We start from the raw sequence: 23,661 nt of genomic DNA, 5'->3' as shown, positions 1-23,661 counted from the left end.
TGAGTTGATGATGGATGGGATACATAATATCTGTCTCACTTAAAAAATACTATGAGGTCTATTAGCATGGCGGTCGGAAAATCACTCCGACCGCCATGGTAGCGGGAAAACACCGCCCGCAAGGACCGCGGGAAAACCGCCGGTCCATTTATCATGCTCCGCAGTGGAAATCTGACTGCGACGGTTGGATAGTGGCGGCTTACATTGTGGCGGGCGGTGCTGTTGGATGCCACGATGTCCAAACAAGCATGTCCCTGCACTGTGTTGCAGGCACTGCACAGTGCCTGCCACCTGGTACAGGGACATGTAGGGGGGTACCATGGGTACCCCCCAGTGCACCCACACACCCCTCCAACACATTGGGGGTCCGCAATGGACCCCTGGAGGCATTCTCTGCATGCCTTTCCATGGCGGTTCCATCGCTGTGGAAAGCTGGCTACCGCCGGCATCATAATCGTGCCGGCGGTGCTTGGCCCTGATCCACCACAATTGTAGCGGTCCAGCTCCGCACACCAGGCAAGCGGGCGGACTGCAACCGGCGGAAAAGTGGCAGGCGGAAAATCACACCGCTGGGTTCACGACTGCAATGCTAATCGGACCGGCGGTGTTCAGGGCTTCGATGGCGGGCGGATGTCCGCCGCCGGTCCGGTGGTTGCTACCGCCCGCCCGGCTGAGGACATCCGCCCTCCATCCTAATGGACCCCTGTGAGTCAAGGGAGTAGACAGAAATGCCACCCCAACCCTTTGAATCAAAGCTTTGATAAAACCATTAAAAGCACGTGAAGTAGGTGAGCACACCCCTATCCAGAAGAGCTCCCTTGTTTCTTTATCCAAGCAATTATCCATTCATCATTGCATCTTCTAGTATTCTTAATCTTCATACCATTTAAGCTTTACATTCTCTCATCCAGTCTTTCACCATTGAAAATCACCCATCCATATATATCCATCCATTCAAACATGGCTTTCAACTAACCTTTCACCAACATCCAATTACCCACCCACACATCCTTTCACTCATTCATCCATCCTGATTTAACCCACCCAAGCATTCCTTTCACCTACCCAGGCTGGCATCCTTTCACCCATACCTTTTTATCCACCCAGGCTGGCATCCTTTCACCCGTATACCTTTTCATCCATCCTTCATCCACCATACATGCTATCACCCACCAAATGCATCCTTTCACTCATATTACATTTAACCCATCCTTTTCCTTCCATCCTTTTTATCCTTTTCCATCAACCCATTGTTGGTAAAGTTCATTATGAACCTTAGCTGCTGAGTTACAGATAGAAGAGGTCATTAACTACTGAGCTCCAGTTGTTTTTGCTAAAGTGACGTGTTCAAGAGTTAAGGCCCTTGCAGTGAGTATATTACTAATTGTCAATAAGCAAGCAATGTGAGTTACCACCGACCGTCCCTGCCGCCTCTGGGACCCCCCTTCGAATGCCGCTGCCGTGTCTGCTCTGCTGGCACTCTCGCTTCTGGCTCCGGCACTGGTGGTCCGTGAGGCTAGACAAAATGTTACATATTTTAGAAGCCAGATACATCTCCCCCATTATTATTATTTTATTTTGCAAAATACAAACACAATGCATCACTACAGTTTGATTACAGCATCTTCTATCAAAATATCACGTTGGGCATTTTGTTGGTTGACAATGTTTGAAAAGCCAGGGAGTCAAGCCAACCAAAATGTTTTGTAATGGAGGGGTAAAGCTATGATGAATCTGAGTTATTGAAGGGCAATGAAGGGGTGCAATAATTGGTCAATTAAGGACATATGGTCTTGGATGGCAAATGCAGTAGGGCCATCCTACTCATACCTCCAGCCATACTGCACTGTCATCAACTGCTGGTATACTATGATAATAATACTAACAGAACATTGGGGGGCCCACCATGACCATGTCCACTCTTTCATTTTACTGTTTGAGCATGAGCAAGCAAAAGAAAGCCTTCTCAACTAACATGCATAGATTACCTTACTTGGGCATGCATCTTCACAGTAGAGTACCTGACCTAAAATGGGTTCTCGGAGTCTTACAGTACCACCAATCCACAAGATATACAAGGGGAGAGGGAAAGCTTACTGACAAAGCAGAAGGAAGAAAGCTACAGACAGACGAGTACAGACAGTTTGAAGTCAAGTACAGAAACTTGAAACATAGAAAATAAGTGAATAGAATAATGCAGGGATAAGAAGAATTGAGGAAAAAGTTGGAAAAAATTAGGAGAAAGGCACAGTAAAAAGAAAAAATAATTCTAGATGTGGAGCGGAAAATGTTCGGAAAATAATAATAATATGAACAACAGGAGGACTTACTGGTGCAAGCAGATCAGGCACCACCGTCTCCCTCACCGACTCGGTGGATCCAGGACCAGCCTTCTTTTTGCACCTGGATGCTGATGTAAGAAATAAAGAAAAGAAAAGAAAAAACAGATTAGCGGTACAGTAAATATTCTCCCCAAAAATATTTTGACAGGTAAAAGCAAATGCAGTATCATTGAACTTTTCTAAATCAGATTGCCTACAGTACCAGTATCGCAGACCTATTCCAAATTCCCTAAACCTAACCCTTTTCCAAATTTCATAAACTACATTTTGAAACTACTAATAAATTGTAACAAAATGATCTTTGTTTTTCATCTCATTCTCAACCCCTTTTGACGGACCAACTCAGTCGGCATTGTTTTCAATGCATAGATGCATGCATACTACACATCACTGGGAAATTGCTTGGGGTTGGGACTGAATGAGCTACAAAAAAGTAAGGCACTAAAGCACAGAGAAGTGAGAGAATGGTAACTCACTAATACCAATACAGAGTAGTCTCTGTATGACTTCTTAAATAATCAGCCCAAGCGAACGCCAATGAGCAGGGTTAGGTAGCACCGAGCACCTGGCTAGATGATGATCACATAATATTTGTAACATAAACTTAACTTACCTCTGAGTGTGAGCAGCATGCTTGCTATTTGGGAAAAAAACATTAGAACACAACAAATACATAATTATTGCTCACCAAGCTCCCCAACCTCAATGCCCAGCAGGTCAAGCAGGTCCTGTTCCCTGTCCAGGATGTCAGCCCACCAGTGCATAAGCTGTTGTTGAGTGCGCCGGACCCCTGAGCTGTGGCATACAGCCCGGCACACCTTCTCCAAGCACTGCCAATGCTCCTTGGGGCTGTACCCACAGCTAGGCCTACTGCCTGCTGCTAGGGTGTAGGGGAGGTGGCGCTGCACATAAAAAACTAGCATAGCCAACTCCACCTCTGAAACATGGCGCAGGGCTGCACCCCTTACGGCGCCACTGACCACAAGGTAGGCGGCAGGTGCTATGGGTGGTTCAGGGGGGACTGGTGTTGCCGCTCCCCTGCTCTGCCATGTAACTGAGTGGGGGTAAGAGAAGATAAGAATAGAAACAGGATAAGGAAAGAAGGAAAAAAATGAGAAATGAAAGCAAAAAAGTCACACAGAAAAAAATTACAAAAAAGTAATAAAATACACAAACACAAAGACACACTAATATAATAAACAAGCATTTGCAGTGCAACAGGTCTTTCATTTACGAGAGTTTAAGCTATTGGCGTTATAAATGACAATGTCTTTTATTTATGTGTTGGTTTCTAAACAGATAAATAAAAGGCATAGTCATTTACAATGCCATTAGCTCAAACTCTCGCAAATGCGAGACCTACTGCATTTGTAATGCAATTAATCTCACATTTGTTGAAAGTTAGAGCTCTTGGTGTTAAAAATGACAAAAAAATGTACTTTCGTTTTTTTTTTGTATTCAGTGGAGTGGTGATATTTGGATAGTGCTATTGCCATTTGTATGAACTTGTGGTGCTTGCAAACCAAAAAATGGCAAAGAGGTTATGAGGGAGGGGAGACAAAAGTAATATGCTGGCAACAATTTTTTTTTAAAGTAACAACAACCTGGAAAAAACAAACACTTATAAGAACTGCAGGATTAAATAAAGCATGTGAAATGTATCAGGAACAACATGGTTATCTTAATGCTTTTACACTTAGCGTTTTTGCTTGAAAAGTTAAGGGCATAACTACAGGAACCCGTTTTAATGTCCATTGCTTATATCCTTATGAAACTTGAGTAGAATGGTTTAAAGAAGAACACATTCCTGAACACATAGCTGCAGTACACATTTTATAAACTAAAATAAGGAAAACAGATGATACAATGTTGTTCAAAGAAATATGAGAACACAAACCTAGCACTTCACTGGCAAACTCTGTAAAGTCCCTAAAATGTGTCATTAGTTTTAAATATATAATGTTCCTCATACATGCAGAGATAGATAGATTTTTCACTGCTCCATGTATGGAGTGAGTAAACAGCGCAGCTGTTGCCACACAATGATGTGGAGAGGGGCTTTGGCTTCGTCCACATGTCGGGAGTCAGGACTGCATGTTTTGATAAGGCAGAAGTTGTGTACTTTCAAAAAGGAGTGTGTTGTGCTCATCCCACTGGCATCGTGAAAATAAGGCACAGATCGTGCAAATCCTTGTGCAATGTCTCACCATAGAATTAAGTAGACTCTCGCACACTTCAAGCGTGTGCACAGCAGGTCCCACTGGCATCGTGAAAATAAGGCACAGATCGTGCAACTCCTTGTGCAATGTCTCACCATAGAATTAAGTAGACTCTCGCACACTTCAAGCGTGTGCACAGCAGGTGCACGGTTGATGAAAACTGCCACAGCTTGCCACAAAGAAAAGACCAATGCATCCTTTGTACATCACCAAGAAAGGACACAATTCCTCACGCTCTAAACACAAAGATGTAGAAATGGCAAAGCTACAGCTAACACCAGACGTGTTTATCGATTTGGATTTGGAATTGAACAGGGTCTGTAGAATTTCACAGAAGTGTATGAATCTCCAGGCACATTACTTCTACAGCACTCAATGTGTATACTTGTACTTTCTATGTGCCAACAAAACGCCAATCTTTGCAAAACCACACCGCTCCTGTGTGGTACCTGTGAATTAGTTTCACTGAGTTAGTCCAACACTCACATCTGAAAAGCCACCGTTCCTTTAGCAGTAGATACATTCATACGGCAGATCCAAAAGGAAGTGGTAGGGTGAAAGTCAGACCATTCATACCCTAACATACAGACCATACCTGTGGTCAAGTTCATGGAGTAAGATCAGGCAGGACACAGGTTGGGGCAGACCAATGACATGGACACTGGTGGGGCTGGCTTGCCTTTTACTCCATTCTGCTTCAAGTACTTTTCTTTTTTTTCTGTGTGTAGTTGCGCTGGTTACAATAGTTTCTTAGTAGTCTCTGGGTTTCTGTACAATCCATAAGTACGCTTGGGTCCAGGTCCGCTCATCGCCAAAATGGTGTGGTGCTCTGTACATGAAGACACTGGTAGCCATGTTGTAAGTTTCTAAGTCTTCTTTATTGGTTCCAGTTCCAAACAGTATCAGTCTTAGTTCAGCCATGTACCAGCTCCTACATCAGCCCCACCAGGAGCAGCCTGCCTAGCTGCTCAGCCCATCTCCAACTGTCAGCACTCATCCACACAGGCACCCAGGCATTCCACGCATCACAGTCACACCAACATTCCGTCACCATCTGTCACTCTGGCTGAGCAGCTAGGAGGACCTAGGCTGATTACAATTAAATGTAATACTCAGGATATAACAGAGTGCTTGCCATTCACACAGCTGGATCATTTCGTTTATCCGTTTGCCTAAGCTTGAACTTTCAAGGGCACACACAAAACATTGGAATACTATTAAAGTGTCTTAGATAAATATCTAATATATGTTGTTTTTCTCAGGCAGCAACACAGATGGAAGGAAGGCAGTCACTAACCTACATGTATTTTTAGGCCTGGCTGAACAGTGCAACTGTCACCTGTGCTTTTAACCTAAACCAATATTATTCTATAGTTATTTCTGCCAAATAATAATATATCTATTCCCATACTATTTACTTATAATGCTTCACGTCTCAATACAAAATTCCTTTAAAGCCAGACCTATTGCATTGCCAATGCTTGTTTTATTTTACATTCTGTTTTTGTAGTCTAATATTTTTAACTGATAAATAAACTACAACTATAAGCACTCCATGAAAAAAAAGAAAAATAAATTAATGATAGGATACTTGCTTGCCGTGGGCTAACTTGAGAGCTTGTATTTGTTTTTTCTGGTGTTCTAAATGTAAATGTACCCGCCCTGTCCTTCTAATGTTAGCTGCTCCCACATGACTGAATACTTCAGCGTGCTGAAAGTATAAGGCTGGCCTGGCTCACCTTGGCTCAAGTCTTCCTTGCACACACCAAGTTAACATATGAATACCCCAGTTTGAGCTTTCCTTGCGCACACACAGAACAGTTACCACTTGAGTATCGTCAGTGGCAGCTTCCCATGTGTGGCAGATGCACCAGTCAACGTTGAGTGGTGTCCCCCATGTGCACACATAACAAGGACTACCTTTGCGCATTTGTTTAAAGTTCACTCATGCACACAGATCAGGTGCCATGTTTACATACCAGCTCATGCTTCCCTTGCAAACTCAAAGAAGACCCAACAGGAATATCAGCAGTGCAAGCTTCCCTTTTACCAGGTAGTACAGGTGGAATGGGGTGGTGCAAGGCTGTGCTCTCCAGTGCCAGGAAAGCATGAACCTGCCTCGAAGTAGTGCACGATTCACAGAGAGATGGAGAGGAAAGATGCATAACATGGGCCACAGGAGTACACAAACAGATGTTGGCAACAAGCCATTTTGAGACTAAGCCAACATGCAAAGCATACAAAGAGGCACACAATAGTTATTTTAATAAACAATACTGATACTTTCGGCCATCCGCATCACTCACTGACTTGCTTCTGTCTCGGTTCTCAAGAAAGCAAAGACAGCCAATGCTTAATTTGTGGAGGTGGCTATAATAGTGGGTGCAGGAAGTGAACCTCGATTTTGATTGGCTGGTCTGCTTTCAGCTCTTACAATAAACAGCTCCTTACAACCAGAGGTGAACTGACCTATAGGAAACTCGTCAAATTTTCCAACAGGCTTGTGAGGGTTTGTTATAAGATAGAGCTAGTAACATGTTAGACACTCTCAGTATATTCCTGAGTGCTAATGGTCTCCCCGAGGCACCAGCCTGTAAAGCGTGGTTTAAGAAGATCTGCTACAGGCCAGTTCACCTCTGGCACCAACAGAAGGTTTTTGACAAGAGGATACAGACCACATCTTTTAGATAAACATAGACTTCCTTCTTTACAGAGTGTTGAAATAACTTTCAAAAGTAACATACAATTTGCAGGTGCACACTATTTGGAACTGCCCTGTCTCAATGGCAATGTGCTTATAAGAAGGGTTCTGTTAAAATATTGTTGATAACCTGGGCTAAAATAGGCTTTGTAAGTTACCTGTAATAAACATATGTCACCATGATATGTATTTACATCAATACAGAGCAGCACTCTCCCATTGCAGGAGGTATTCGGACCTCCAAGGGACGCAGCAACTTCAAACATAATATTTAATTTGTTGCTGCAGTAAATATGACAGACGACAGAGTGTAGAAAAACAGGTCTCCCGTTAAGCTCAAAGCTCTTCGTGGTTTGATCTTTCAGCCAAGCTGTTTTTGGTTTTGAGTTTTTGCACAGGGCTTGTGGTCTGGCGTCTGTTGACGTAGAGATGATTTTTAGGTCGAGCCTGTAACAGCGCGCATGCGCTGTTCTGGCGAAGACTTTATGTAAGAGCTTCAGAAAGCTGACCACATGCTCGTGAATGTGCTTTGTTATTGTTTCAGGCTATTGGCTTTTGCGTGCGTCTTTTTAACAAGGACAGCATGCAATTGGTCAAAGGTGGGTGAATGTCCCACCTTTCTCAACAAATGTAACCACCCATGGCCTATTGGTGTCAGTTACCCACAGCAGCGGCATCTGTTTCTTATCAACACCATGTATTTATAATTATCGCGCGTTCACTTTCCTGCCACACGCGCTCGCCTCGTCGCTTGTGTGTCGCCTTGTTATAGCCAGCTTTGTGAATTATCTCTTCTCTTTTCACTGTTTAAAACTCCTCTGCAGTGTCTCTATTTCATTCTGAATAGGAATGTTTGTTGCTGGCTTATCTGCTTCCGTTTGATTTTACACTTGTTCTAGAATCCAGTATAATTTAAAATACATTGGGCACCCCTGTCTTTGGCATTGCTCTTCCATCTCCAGGAGAGAGCGGCTCGAGCCCGGTCTCTGTTCCATTTCGAGTCCGCGTCGCTCTCCCTTGTTACCTGGATGGACGAGGGGCGTGCGAGGAATGGTGCGTGGCTCGCCCGGGCTTAAGCAAAAGTATTGTCTAGACTTCTTGCCTGGGGAGGGGAACTGGTTCCGCCCCACGTATATTTAAAGACCGTGATATTGATACGGGGCTTGTGAGACAGGATTAGCTGTTTTTTTAAATTGTTTTTTAATGCATTTTTTTTAGGTTTAGGACAGGAGATTTGTTGGGGGCGGGGGGGTTTGTAGATCACATAGAGGCGCTTACACTGCTGTCTAGTGAAATAGAAGGCTTGCACGCCATGTAAAATCTTCCATTCAGCTCTGAGGTCCCTTTATAAATGTACGTTTCCGATACGTGGCGGTTTCATTCTGTATGCATTGCACTTTAGGTCTGTTTGAGGGGCGCTACTGCTATAGTAAGAGACTTGCTTGAGGGGTAGGAAAGTGGCGGGACTGGGTGATGCGGGTTTTACTCCTGCATTTTGGGGTTCAACAACAATCTTTACATTTTTGGCAGATCGTGTAATTTGCCCGTGCCTGTAAACGTGAACATAACATGCATGTTTGTAAAGTGCACGTTCACCTCTGGGGCTTCTTGGCGCTGAATAACAGAGGTTTATTGTTACCCACCGCAGTGGTACTCAATTTATGCTTCCTGCAAATATGTAATTTAAAAGTACTTTTAACTGTCCCAATCACACGTACATCCCTCCGTTTTGTGTAATCTAAGCTCAGTTGCATTCACAGCACCGCGCTGTGCCTGATATACAAGAAAATGTCTGTAAAGCTCTCTGTTTATCACTGCAACAAGATCTATGTTGTGTGGGTCAGTGGTGTAGTAGGGCCCTGACTTCACCTCCTGGTGCAGGGCGGGCTGTGCTTTATGGCAGGCATGGACAGAGGGAGGGATGGTCTTGGCTGCAGCTGTGGCCTCTGACAGTGCTCCTGCTATTATTAGTGAGCGAGAGGCCCTGAGTTGGTGGTATTGGTATTGTTGGCGGTGGTGGTATTGGTATTGGTGGTATTGATGGCGGTGGTGGTATTGGTATTGATATTGGTGGTCTTGATATTGGTGGTGGTGGTATTGTGATGGTGGTATTCATATTGGTGGTGGTATTGGTATTGGTAGTGGTGGTATTGGTGGTGGGGGTAATATTGGTGGTGGTGGTATTGGTGATGGTGGTATTGGTGGTGGTGGTATCGGTGGTGGTGGTGGTATTGGTGATGATATTGGTATTGATGGTGATGGTATTGGTGGTATTGGTATTGGTGGTGGTATTGGTGGTGGTGGTGGGGTATTATTGGTGGTGGTGGTATCGGTGGTGGTATTGGTAGTGGTGGTGTTGGTATTGGTGGTGATGGTGGTATTGGTGGTGGTGGTATTGGTGGTGCTGGTGGTAGTGGTGTTGGTATTGTTGGTGGTGATACTGGTGGTGGTATTGGTGGTGGTTGTGGTATTGGTGGTGGCGGTGGGATTGATGGTGGTGGTATTTTGGTGGTATTGGTGGTGGTGGCATTGGTGGTGGTATTGTTGGTGGTGGAATTGGTGGTGGTAGTATTGGCGGGGGTAGTATTGGTGGTGGTGGTATTGGTGATGGTGGTATTGGTGGTGGTGTTGGTATTGGTAATGATATTGGTATTGATGGTGTTGGTATTGGTGGTGGTATTGGTATTGGTGGTGGTGGTATTGGTGGTGGTATTGGTGGTGGGGTATTATTGTGTGGTGGTGGTATCGGTGTTGGTATTGGTGGTGATGGTGGTATTGGTGGTGGTGGTATTGGTGGTGGTATTGGTAGTGGTGTTGGTATTGATGGTGATACTGGTGGTGGTATTGTTGGTGGTGGTATTGTTGGTGGTGGTGGTATTGGTGGTGGGATTGATGGTGGTGGTATTGGTGGTGGTGGCATTGGTGGTGGTATTGTTGGTGTTGGTGGTAATGGCATTGGTGGTGGTATTGGTGGTGGTATTGGTGATGGTGGTGGGATTGGTGGTGGTGGTTGTATTGGTGGTGGTGGTATTGTTATTGGTGGTGGTATTGGTGTAATTGGTATTGGTGGTATTGGTGGTGGTGGTGGTATTGATGGTGGTGGTGTTATTGGTATTAGTTTGGTGGTGGTATTGGTGGTGGTGGTAGTATTGGTGGTGGTATTGGTGGTGGTGGTATTGGTGGTGCTATTGATGGTGGTGGTATTGGTGGAATTGGTGATGGTATTGGTGGTGATTTTGGTGGTGGCATTGGTGGTGGTGGTAGTAGTGGTGGTATTGGTGGTATTGGTAGTGGTGGTATTAGTGGGGATATTGGTGGTGGTATTGTGGTGGTATTTGTGGTATTGGTATTGGTTAGTGGTGGTATTGGTGGTAATGGTGGTGATGGTATCAGTATTGGCGGTGATATTGGTGATGGTGGTATTGGGGGTATTGGTGGTGGTATGGGTGATGGTTGTATTGGTGGTGGTATTGGAGGTGGTAGTATTGGTGTTGGGGGGGTATTGGTGGTGGTGGTATTGGTGGTGGTTTTGGTGGTATTGATGGTGGTGGTATTGATGGTGGTGGTATTGGTGGTATTGGTGGTGGTGGTGGTATTGGTGGTAGTGGTGGTATTGGTGGTGGTATTGGTGGTGGTGTCATTGGTGGCGGTATAGGTGGTGGTGGTATAGGTGGTGGTGATATTGGTGGTGGTGTTGTTAATAAAACAAGTTTTTGAAAACAACCCGTCGGGTAGCTTTAGTACAGAGGACATGTAACACCACACTAGAAAGATTTTTCCGCAATAAAATGACTTAGACAATGTGAAGGAAATAAACCCAATTATTTGTGGACCCTCGTTTCTGCCCTCTGCTCTCGTAATTGGTTGTATTTTCAAATATTCAAAACTGTGTAACCGGAAACCAGGTTCCCTCCGGGGCGGCTCTTTTTAAGGCGCTACTCGCGGTGACAGTTTCATCCGCAAATGGAAGAGAGCTTTGGTTCAACGAGGGGTTTTCAAGCCTACTTCAGACTCTGACTTTTGGGGTTCATGGGGATGCAGAGCCACACTCACCCCTGTTCTGTTCGGTTTAGTTTTAGGCATCAGCAGCTTCATGTTTTGTTTGAAAAAAAACCCTGTATTTTCCGAGTTCGTATTTCTACATTTCATACCCCTTGTTCCAGTACACCCAAAATATACATTTATAAAGTAACTGTTCTGGCATGAGGAGAGACAGACGCCTCACCCTGCTGCGCCATGATGTTCGTGAGACCCCGAGGGGATCCAAAAGCACCATCTCCCTTATCTATTGAATAAAGAACTTTAGTGACCAGCAAACATCGTTTACTGACCGTGAAGGGAATAAAACCATGGGAATACTTAAAGTGAAAGTGCCGACGGGATACTTAAAGTCAAAGTATGCCGTGCCACACAATAGCATGAAATTAAATAAACAAGTAGTCCTTAAAGAACACAGAACACTTATGAGTGTAGGAAAATTGTAATTTACCGATGCTCCTTGCATAAAACTGGAAATGACGTAGCGGAGCTCTAACAAATAAGGAGCCAGGAAATAAAAGTGAAGCAGGAGTAAACCAATTGCAACAGCAGGAGGGATTACACGCAGTACAAGTGATCACAGCAGGTCTTGCAGACAACGCATGCATGCTGAATCACAATCTAAAAATGGTCTTTCCAGTGGCAATAACATCAGCATGCCATGTGAGTGAGCTTAAGGGCCTCTCAGTCCAGCAGCCATGTACCACCTTTTTTCCAGACAAACTAATGTAAAGAACTAAAGCTGTGTTCCTGCCAAAGGTAGTGAAGCTTTTTCATGTTGGACAAACCATTACTCTTCCAACCTTCTTTGCTCTGCTTACTTGAAAGAGAAGGAGAGGCCGTATCTTTTGAACCCCAAGAGAGTGCTGAGCTAGTACATCAGTCACACCAAACATCGGGTGGACAATCAGCTCTTTGTGTTGGCTCCATAGGGCAGAGAAGGGCAAACAAGGTGGTGTAAAAGCTGGCCATCTCATTAAGGATATTCCTCTGTATTAAGATGTACTATGCATTGGAGCAGCCTCCAGAAGATTTGAGGGCTCACTCCACCAGAGCTAAGTCTGCTTCCACTGTGTTAGCACGTGGAATTCCTGTCCTGGATATCTGTCAGGTTGCTGTATGGGCATCAGTGCATACAGTTCACATAGCCTTGTTACCTTGGCAGTCAAGTCTGTCAGTCATTTAACCTGTTGGGTTCTGCAGGATGTTTTGATCTGTGCCATTTTACAAACCCATCACCTTGGAGTTACTGCTTTGGTATCTATTCACAAGGTTAGGAATCTGCAGTTACAAGTATCTATGCGAAGAACAAGTTGCTTACTTTTGGTAATGGCACTTTCTGGTGGATACTCTATCTATCCGCAGATTCCTCACATCCCTGCCATCACCCCATTCTGTTGAATGGTCTTCTTTTCTAACTAAAACTACCCAGTTTAGAACTCTGAACATTTGTCCTTCCTATCCTCTAGTGTGCTCCGTGTCTGAGGGTGTGGACAAGCTTCAAGAAAGAAACTGCTGTTGGTGCCCATCTGTGGCGTTTATATGCAATTCCACTTGTCACTTCCAGAGTGGAACAAAGTCAGAGCGGGGTCACACAGAACCCCATATTCCGATCAAACCCCCAATCAGATCAAGTGGGTAAATGAAAACAGTTAGACAATCCTGTCTTTAGGCACCATGGCTCAAACAACTTTCACATTTAAACATGGCTCTAATGTCTGGAATCTTCTGGCACAAAGTAAACCTCAAAGGCCCTCAGTCAATCTGCAAAACTATAGCATTTACTCACAGCCAAGGGTCATTTTCTGAGTGACAAGTGCAATGTTTGACTTCCAGTTCACCAAACTGGCTACAGCAGTGGTCCTAGATAAAGCTATGATCTGGGAGATTAGGCAATAAACACACTATGAATTAATTTTTTTTATGTATATTACCTGACCATGCGAGATAAAGCTCGACCTTTACGATTATTAATTTAAGGGTTCGGGCACATTGAGCACAAGCAGACCAATAAACCTGCCAACAACTTGTTTGCTCCATTTCTTTCAGAAGTGTCACTAACCTGATTATATGAGATTGTTGTGTAAAATCTCTTTGTTCCTCTGAATAATTCTGTCTATCTACTTCGAAAGGAATATATGTTTTCTCTTAAAACACCATGAGTATCTAGCTGGTGCTTCAACAGTATTGTGAGGATTTTGAACATAATATCCATGGCATATTATCATTACCTTAGTGATATCACCCCATCACATACCAGAACCTGGGGTTTGTGATAGCATACATTTCACACCTTCCTCTTCAGAGATACCGCCTACAGCATTTCTGCACTCCGCCTTCATTAGCAAGTATACGCACACTAGAATATTGTCTCTAGCAGTCTCGAGAATGCACATGTCCTCATTACATGACTATTTACATATTTACACACATCGCCCACATGCTTCAAAAGTGACCAGTACAGAAGGCGAACCTGCAACAGTAATAGTGACCTATAACTCACTATAGCTAGGAGTGCGGATGGATAACACTCTGGCCTTTGAGGTCCAAGCTAAATCTGTTGTTAGCACCTGTTTTGGACTCTTGAGAAGTCTTAAACCTATTGTGGGCCTCTTTGACTCTCATATCCATAAAATTATCATTCAGGTGGCTATTCTGTCTCGGCTGGAGTATTGTAACATTTATATTTAGGAGGCAATAAATCGGACATGAATAGACTCCAGCTATCCCAGAATACAGCTGCTAGGCTGCTCGTCTCTCTTCCTAAGTTCTGCTTTGCTACAAGCCTTTTGCGCAGATTACATTGGCTCCCTGTGGAAAAGCGTATTCATTTTAAGACTCTTTGCACCGCCCATGAGATTCTTTACTCCAAGGGGCCCCCTAATCTGAGCCAGCTTATTTCATTTTACCAGCCCATACGCTCCATGCTTTCTGCCAACCGTAACTTGGCTATAGTTCCTCAAACCAGGAGAGTAAGAAAGGGGGGGGGGGGGTTCTTTTTGTGCCATGACCTTCTCCCTTTGGAACGTTCTTTCTCTCTTTATTAAAAACATTCTTAATCACCTTCCCTCAAGACTTGGCTTTTCTCAATCTAGCCTCTCTCCCTTATTCTTCGGGTGCCGACAGCTGCAGTTATGTGTTCTTGAGGCCTAGCGCTGGGAAGCCCCATTGCAGGGGCAGCCATGCGTGCTTTACAAATCCTGTACAAATCCTGTAACATAACATAACTAAAGATGTATGAGAGGGGAAAGTAATTTGTTTTAACACCATGATATTTGACAAAACACATATATTCTACAGGAGAAAAATGATGCAGTAGTCTAAGTGACAGGACATACTGGCTGATGAATGAGATACTGTGACTTACAGTGATGGTCACTGGCATTTTATAGCAATACCTCACAATTAGTCCCGATGATGTTGGCCAGGGTGGCGTAAGCAAACTTTTTCCATTACTTGTGATCTTTTAAATGGTGGAGAGTCACCATGAAAAAATAAAGCTGATTATTGGAAGACTGCTCTCACGATTTTAAGTTAAATGGTATTTTGCCAGTAACTACCTCAATCGTTCAAATATATTCCCTTTCATGGAGGGACAACAAAGCCATGGACATAGTATAAGATGGCAACAGAAGTGGTATTTTGACAGGTAGGGACAGAGGTTACAGGAGTTAACATTGGGGAAAGAAAACATAATGATCATCTGTTTGTTGTAAACAGTTTGTCAGCCAATCCCTGCGGAAATATTGTCAATGATGAACATTGTAAATCCAGCACAGGACTGTGTTTGCTAAAGACTTGTTACATTATATGCATGGTGTATTGGTAACAGTTTCTTATATGCTATGTTCCATGGTTTGAGTCGTTTAACTACTTCTATACACAGTATGGTCTCTTTCGTTCCTAGGAATTCTAGACATGTTTCGTACCAGGTACATAATGGACACCTGCCCCCCTCTATAACTATGAAAATGCCTTCTTTTGTTCATTAAAAAATAAATTGGCAATAACCCCACCACCACTTGGCTAGTGGTCTACCATTTACAGGGGTAGGCATGCCCATGCAAGAGAGTGGCAGGACTGTAGTGGAGAGTGGAATAACACTACAGTTGATCCAGCGTTTCAGGAACTAACATATTTATCATCTGGACTCAATTCATTAGCCTACAGTCCCTTCCACGCTGGGTGAGTTTAAATCAAACTTACCTAAGGTTCTTCATTGTTTATCCTTTTCATTGGCGATTAAATCTTTTTTCAGTCAATCAGGGTTTTGCAAAATAATATCTGAATATCTAAAATATCACCATAGAATAATCACTTTGTATTATTAAATCAATAACACTAAAATATCACCATAGAATAAGCACTTCGTATTATTAAATCAATAACACTAAACTCGTTTGTGAATTAAAAATGCTTTATCTAAATAAATGTGATTGCTCATCAAGTACAATACAGCTCGAATCATAAGTCATCATACAAGAGTAACATAAGCAAATAAACACCAACTGTACATCTCAAATATCAGCGCAATGAGTGTGTGGATAGGCGTAGAGACAAAAGAATAATGACATTTGCAAAAGATTTATGTAAATTCACAACATCGTCCTAACCAATCATATGTGGTTCTAGAAATCTGAACGCTACCCTCTGGCCATGAGAGTAAGCTAAGCCCCTCAAGAAGAGTTGAGGCACAAAGTCAAAGAGTCAGGATCAGCAGAACAACAGCCAGCCCATAGAATTTAGAAAATAGCACATACAGCTCTCTCCTCTCACAAAGTAAGAAATGCGCCTTCCAAAACCCACCCCTTCGTATTGTTAGTTATACTCCAAATTCACTAAAAGTCCAACCCTCATTGTGTCATCTCACATAAATCCGTACTTCTTGATTGGTCAAAAACAAGGTATGTTCAATCACACCACTCTCGATGTGCCTAACTTCATAATGTCCTATTGTTCTATCTTCACACACTATAATCTCTTCCAGCATAGGAAACTCTAGTATTGGGCTTCCGTGTCTGTACGTCTCTCCATCTCACTCATGTAACTTTTTTTTATAACAAATGTCCTCATGCTCCGCTCAGCAAAGAAGGTCCACTTCTTTTTTTTATCGCTTCCTTCTCTGCACAACCTTGGCCATCATTAGGAACTTGCGAAGAACAGATCACAGTGTTTATTTTCTCCCCTCCTACATTTCTAATATCCCATGTTAACTCTAAAATGTCTCTCGGCCTTTTCTGCAGGGCAGCACACTATACTTCGAGGAAAGACAAATACATGTAATAATTATCACCTTAGAAAACTCCACTATTAAACAAACTTTGAATGCTTTCACTTGCTTTCTTTTCTTTTGCGCTGCTTATTTATTTTCTAACTGTTTGTGAAAAATAAACTCTCAACTTTTGACTTGTTTTCTACATTAGTCATGTGCATTTGTGGCCTACTCTAACACTCCCAGCACACGCTTGCGCAGTTTTCATCTTTCCCCTTTAGTCTTGCCTTATTAATTTTACACGTCTTTTGATTTGTATTTAACACACTGAGATTCAATCCGAGCAGGTTTCATTTCATGAAAACCTGGCTCCATCACAGTCAATGCCTTTTTAGGGGGGGTGAGGGGAGGGGAGGGTTATATAGTGCGAACTCGACTTGAAGGTATCAGAGCACTTTACATGAGCACCGGTTGCGTTACAGTCAGACACATTAATTTTGATAGTCACAGGGAGATTAAGTGGTTTGCCCAGAATCACAAGATGTTGAGTGTGGAACACCACTGGTATTCCGAAGGCCCTGAGGGGTCCCTAGACACCACAGTCATCGTTTGGTTTAGCTTCTGTGGGGTGCATTACTAGTTCTCCCTTGGTGCCATGGGTGGCCAAATAACATTTAACCTTACCGGGCAAAGGCCCTGTCAGCTATCTTCATTAAAGGCTTTAGTACCAGTCACTTAATGGCCTAGAGCTACTTCAGTGAAACATGAACACATTCCTATTGAAGTGACGTCTTCACCACCCTAATACTGCGAGGGTGCAAATGGATTGATAAAGTGAAATCACTTGACCAGGGATTGGACAAATATAAAGAATAGAGTTGCTTGGCCTCTTGATATAACTAATGGTCTATTTTCATATATAACTAATGGACTTTTGTTGATTGTACACTCACACCACTGTGGTATACATATAGCATGTTTCACTTAAGGGCTGAAGGACTAATACTTTTTATCTGCAAATAGCTTATTCCATTTTATATCTTATTGGTTTCTAATTTGTCTATTTGGTTTTTGCTGGCATTTTTATGAGCAAGTTCTGAACATTGTAGTTGTTTGCTACTTGCCCATGTAATATGCTTCTAAACATGATATATATGGATTAGATTAGTCTCATTCCATTTCATTTTTGAATTTCTAATATGGATACATTTTTCACTAGTTTCATTTTTCATTTCCTCTAGAACAATTTAACTCCCTCAGTGGGTCTATTTCTCATGCAACAACACACCTTTTTAATTCCTGTTACATGATTACAGTTTCTGTTGGTGTGCAAGCAATGGAGCAGCTGTAGTGCTATATTAAATATGCTTGTACATGCTCCCTTGGCCCTTTAGTCCTATTCGATGTAGACGTAGTGCAAAGTAGGTATATTGCTTTCTGTTGCTCCATATTTGATCAATTTGATGGCAGCAAATCCTGTTTCTTTTAGCATTTTGGGTCGCTATTGGGAGAGCATATTTAAAATGCATTTGTATCACGTTGATGTACAATCATGTAATCAATCAATCAATCAATAACAAGCTTTAATCGGATCATACAAAATGTCCAAAAAAGCATACTATAAAATACAATAAAAATTCATTTATAACCAGAAAGAAGCAGCATTATTACATATTTAAAATACACATAATCATTATACAATTATACATATCATAACGAAAATACACTTTATATTGTTTCATAGTTCAAAATTTCTAAGTGAACGAGTTCATTCCTTTGTTTAATTGCCGACATTATATAGCAGTTTACTGCATTACAGGCAAATACATTTTCCAAATTTCGTAAACAGTTAAAAGCGGCTTTATAGGAATACAGGGAATTTTCTTTAAAAATTGGATGTAAAAATTGTTTTCTAATTTCTATATAAAATTTACAAAAAATTAAAAAGTGAAGGGTACTTTGTTTGGACCTACCATCACGTGGACAATTTGGGAGATTGGCACCCCACTTAGCCCTTTTTGGAAAGGCCAAAACATAATGTAATGTGTTCATCCGTAGTCTGGTTAGGTAGAATCTATGCTGAACATTTGTTATAAAAACGAGGTATGGCTGTATACCCTTTACAATTGGTCCCTCAAGATAAGAGACAATGGTTATCTTAGTACTTGAAACCACATCTCTTGATGCAATCCTAGCGTTCAAGAGGCTCCTTTTTAATTCGACCCTACTAATTTTTTGAATGTCTTCGGGTCGATTCCAATTCAATGACAAGTTGCATTCTTCTAGAAGGCTACTAATATAACTTAACCAGGGTATTTTCTTACATCGATCTTGGGATAGACAGTCTAGTATAATATCCCTCGTAAAGTGAGTTTCTTCCCTACACCAGACACGGTGCCACAACTTTAGGGTAGCCAAACTAATCAGATCATAAATATATGATTTCCCCGTTTCTGTATGCAAAATGATCGAAGGGGTGAAGGCAGGTACGGCTAACAAACTTCTTAGAAATTTGTTTTCAAGGGTGTGTATCGGCGTCGTATCTGCCTGACCCCATAAGGCTCCCCCATAGCAACTCCATTTTGCTTCATATAACTTCAGGACCTCACGTACAGGTTTATTGCCAATTTTATGGGAGAATCTGAAGATAGCCTCATCTAATTTCACAAATTTCATCTTGCATAAAGTTATATGTGTGTCCCAAGTGCCCTTACTGTTAAAAAGGATACCTAAATAAGAGAAGGTAGATGTTCTCTCAAACCGTATCCCGTTAATATAGTGAGTTTTAGTTTTAAATCATGTAATCACAAATGTATCTACTGTTAATCAGTTATCAATGCTGTTTTCCATTCCTTGAGGCTTCCAATGGCATTGTATTAACTGCAAAACATTTATTGCCTTAACAGGCACAGAAGCCGTATTACTCCATGTTGTGCATTACATGTTTTACAGCAGCATAACCTCATTTTCAAAACTGACAGGGGAAGCGTAATTTAGTGACAAAAATTGAGCTAGTATTCTGTATATGAATGATTTCTTCCCTATAAGGCTGTCCCGCTCTTCCTTGAGTGGAAGAGGCTGACACCTGAAAATTATTAGATAAGTTGTTGTTGAGAGCAACAAGTTCTGTCAGGTGGTCATGTTACGTTGACTTGTATTGAGATAAATTGTATACGTACTAGGTCAATTTTACATGATTTTTTTCTCTCTTAGCTCTAGCTGTCTTGAGATCTTTTGCTTTGGTGCCTGCTTTTTTGCATTAAACGTTAGTTAGTCTTTAGGTTTCCGACATGTTGTGTTTCATTTTTAGCACTATATAATTTTCCTGACATTGTTCTTTTTTATTTACATTGAGCCCATGTGTCCCAACATTTGAAGGTGCATGATTTATTCTCAACCAAAGAATGGTGAGTTTCTGAAGCTCCCATCTCTTTTTTCAATTCTAACCAAGTACAATGTTCCTACAGGTGTTTTCCGTATGCAGTGTGCAGGGGTAAATATGTTTACTATACTCCAATATTAGTGTACAGCACCGCAGTCTCTGTTACCTAGATATATTTTCTCTGTATTTTCAGAAATATGACTATTCTTTTACATCCATATTTAGGAAAGAAGGTTTTTGGTCGACTTTGGCGGCATGGGTGTAGGGCGGTGGTGTGGAGGCCAGGTCCCACAAAGCCAAAGTCGTAATTAAGCCCTTGGTCTTGCTCCAGTAGTACTAGATCAGTACCCTCTAGATGTGAACACGAGCAACCCCAGACCAGTTTCTGCCTTTTTGGGTGCAGTAGCTCAGTGAACAAGGGACCTACATCTAGGCACATCAGCCGCATTTGGGGTGTCTCATGTATATAAACAAAGAAAAACAAATGTGTAAAATGCTTGAATCATTCTCACCAGTTGACAGTGATGGAGCAGGGTTTTTGAAAATTGAAACCTGCTCGGATTGACACCCCATAATAGGTACTAAACAGTGTGCAGTGAAATTAATATACATACCACATGAACACGAGGGAAACTGCTTTGCGCATACGTGCACTAATATGAACTAATGCATGAAAGAATTAAGTCGCATTTACATTGCGCTTTGAAAGAAACAAGAAATAATGCATGTTTAGGCTGCATTTTACATTTCGCATCTTGCATCTTGCTTTAAAATAATAAATAAGGATGCTTTTGCCTTAAGCTTCTGCTAGGAAAACATGTAAAAGGGGATAGTGCAAAGTGGGTGGTAAACAATGAAAGGTGCATTATCATGTAATTAATGAATGTTTATATTTAATTTGCCATAGTGGGCCGATTGGGCCAGAAAGTACTCTTAAGTTGACTGAATAGATGAGGGGGTTGGAGATGTGAGATGTGAACAAGAGTGGCCTGACAGAAACAGACAGAAGCACTGAGTGCTGCAAAGAAAGGGCAGAAGTTCAAGGATGCTCAGCACAGAGTGTATTGTTCGCCTGCCAAAAGAAGAGACAGGCTGTGGGATTCAAAACTTCTTCCGCGGACGAAACTGAGAACTATATAAGAAAATTAGTAAAATGGATGCATGTATTAAACGAATGAACGAGTCAAAGCTTAGGTCATGAGAAGGGAAGTGGAGCAATAGTCTATAGTAATTTAGAATGAAATCATGATGGTGTGACAGACCACCTCCCGAATCCACCAATGAGCTGTCGTATTCCATGAATTGTTTCAACTAATGTGGGACGGACATGTAGGTTTTAGGGTATAACTGGGGTGCCTTTGGGGGTGTGGTTTTTAGAGTTAGGTTGGATGAAGAGAGAGGGGTGATGCGTCGCTGACCATCGGTTTGCAGAGAGGCCTAGCTGATCCTGTCCCTGTCCCGCTCCTGGATTCTGAAGACTTTTTTCCCTGACTCTATTTCAGGGGACCCCCACCGTCTCCTTGGCCAGGGAGGTGGTATTTCACAGATGCTTTGGGTTTGTATTATCCTTCTGACTCGTACTTTGCAAAATTACTTGCAAATGTATTTTTGGCTCTGAAGCTAATGTCTCTTGATCTATCCACTCCGTCATATGCATATTGTTTAGCATTGTTTTTTTTGCTGGAACTTTTGTATCTTCATCTATCCACTCCTTCATTTGCATATCGTTTTGATGAGTATGACACTGTTTGCATTAGCTGATTGTTTTTCTCTACCTCTTGTGAATTTTCATTGTTTGCATTTGTAACCGTATGCAATGAGCATTAATATTTTACACCAATTTAAGATAAACTTTATTAATCTTACCGAGAGTCTGTGATTATTTAGCTAACTAGATAGTTAGTTAGATAGTGCTATCATTACCATCAACTTCTCAACTAATTGGTCTGTCGACCGAGAGGAAAGAGAGTTGATATAAGGTTTAGTTATGTATTTAGAGATGTTAAACATGAACCTGTAAAGAAACAAATCTTTACGTCATAAAAAAACTTGACCCCCAGCACATCAGGGATTTGGTTGAATGTGTATGGGCCATTTGTATATTATCGAGTATTGATCCCTGATTAGGTGTCGCGCTGGATCAATAGTTACACAACATTGCAATCCAGTCCATACTTTTGTTGCCCATTACTCCACATAGACACCAACCATATGTAAACCAGACTTGGGGCCTAATTACGAATTTGACGATGTGGGAGCGGTCCGCCACATCACCGCTCTACTCCCACACTGCCAAAGTTGACCGCCGCCCACCCGCCTATTACGAGTTTCCTCATGGTCTGGTGGGTGGTGCTTTGGCGCTCCTGCGGTGGTGCAGTGCTAAGGCACAAATGTGAGCCTTAGAACTGCAGCGCTGAGGGAGCACCTTAGCCCGTTCCGCACGTCATGGACTGTACAGTCCATGACGTGCAAGAACAGGGATGCATGCACACAGGGGCACACAACATGTACTCCCCTATATGCACCCCCATGCACACGGGCACCATGGGGCCCTGTAGGCCCCCTTACTTTTCTGACTGCCACACTTTTCATGGTGGGCTCACCTCCATGAAAAGTGTGGCTGTGTGGAAAGTCATAATATGTTTTTTTCCCCAGAATGTTATAGAGAGCAAACTTGACCCGGAAGTGTCAGTGCACTTTATATAAGCACCAACTGCGTTATGGACTGACACATTAATTTTTTAGGAGGCACCAGGAGATTAAGTGATTTGCCCAGAATCACAGGATGTTGAGCATTCCTGCCGAGACTTGAACCTGGTTCCCTAGCGTCTAGGTCAACCGCTCTAGCTGTAAGACCACATGGTGGTGCCGCAGCAGCACCGCCAGCATATTGCTGCCCAAGACTGCCGAACCACCGCTGAGGGATCGCGGATCCCCGGCGGTTGTGGTGGTTCCATGGTTTTCAGACCAGCAAAGATGGAATATGGCTGCGCCACCCTGAGTTTGGCAATTCACGGATCACCAAACTCCTAATCATGCCCTTAGTCCTTCTCTAAGCATGAATTTTCCTGCCCAGCCAGGTCCCATTTAGGCGGAAGTACATGCATCCCCAGACCGGTCTCAGCCTTTTGGGCCTCACATACACTTCACAGAATCATATTCATGCGTGCAGGGTACTTACTTGCTAGAGACATCATGGCCATGAAGCTTGAGGCATCCTAATCAGCTCCTGTCTGGTGCACATCACACGGTTCTCCCAGGTTACATCACCCTCTCACTCTATGATGTACAACCCTCAGTGCCTCCTATGTTTTATAGCTTCTATAATTGTGCCTGAATGCAGTATTCAAAAGCCACTTCTATTGGCTTTGTCAGTCCTTACTTCACAGTTCATGTATTAATGTGTGAAAGAACTGGTACAGTAAAGAAACATATTTAGTTGTCAACATTATTTGAACACAACCCAGATCCAAATGTTGAACTTGGGCGTCGACTTCAAAGCTCCTAGGACAAAATAGCCATTGTGATCCTTGTGCTCCAAAATGTAGGGATGCTGATCATGCCTGGGCGTTAGGAAACCCATGAATGTAATGCCATACAGAGGCTTAGCTAAGACAATGTTTTTAGAGAACAGAAATACAAGTCAGTAAGGCCGTTCAGGGGCATGCCAGCCGTGATGTCCCGTCTCAGAATATAATATGTTGTAATGAAAAATGCCATTCAGAATGTCTGGAGGTGGTGCATGGGGCTCCAGCAATGCGCCCTCG

At 42.6% G+C, this 23,661-nt stretch overlaps 1 long non-coding RNA gene across 1 annotated transcript; it reads right to left on the bottom strand.

Moving 5' to 3' along the window:
- Positions 1-1,419: 1,419 nt before the first annotated feature.
- Positions 1,420-23,182, bottom strand: LOC146862638 (uncharacterized). Its single transcript, XR_014978162.1, has 3 exons — positions 23,076-23,182; positions 2,331-2,410; positions 1,420-1,516 (listed from the first exon to the last, which is right to left on the bottom strand). It is a non-coding gene; the product is annotated as an uncharacterized LOC146862638 (long non-coding RNA).
- Between the last annotated feature and the right edge of the window lie 479 nt (positions 23,183-23,661).

This window comes from Triturus cristatus, chromosome 2_2, assembly GCF_964204655.1.
Source record: "Triturus cristatus chromosome 2_2, aTriCri1.1, whole genome shotgun sequence".
In the NCBI taxonomy this organism is placed as follows: domain Eukaryota; kingdom Metazoa; phylum Chordata; class Amphibia; order Caudata; family Salamandridae; genus Triturus; species Triturus cristatus.
This window is presented reverse-complemented; position numbering and strand designations above follow the sequence as displayed.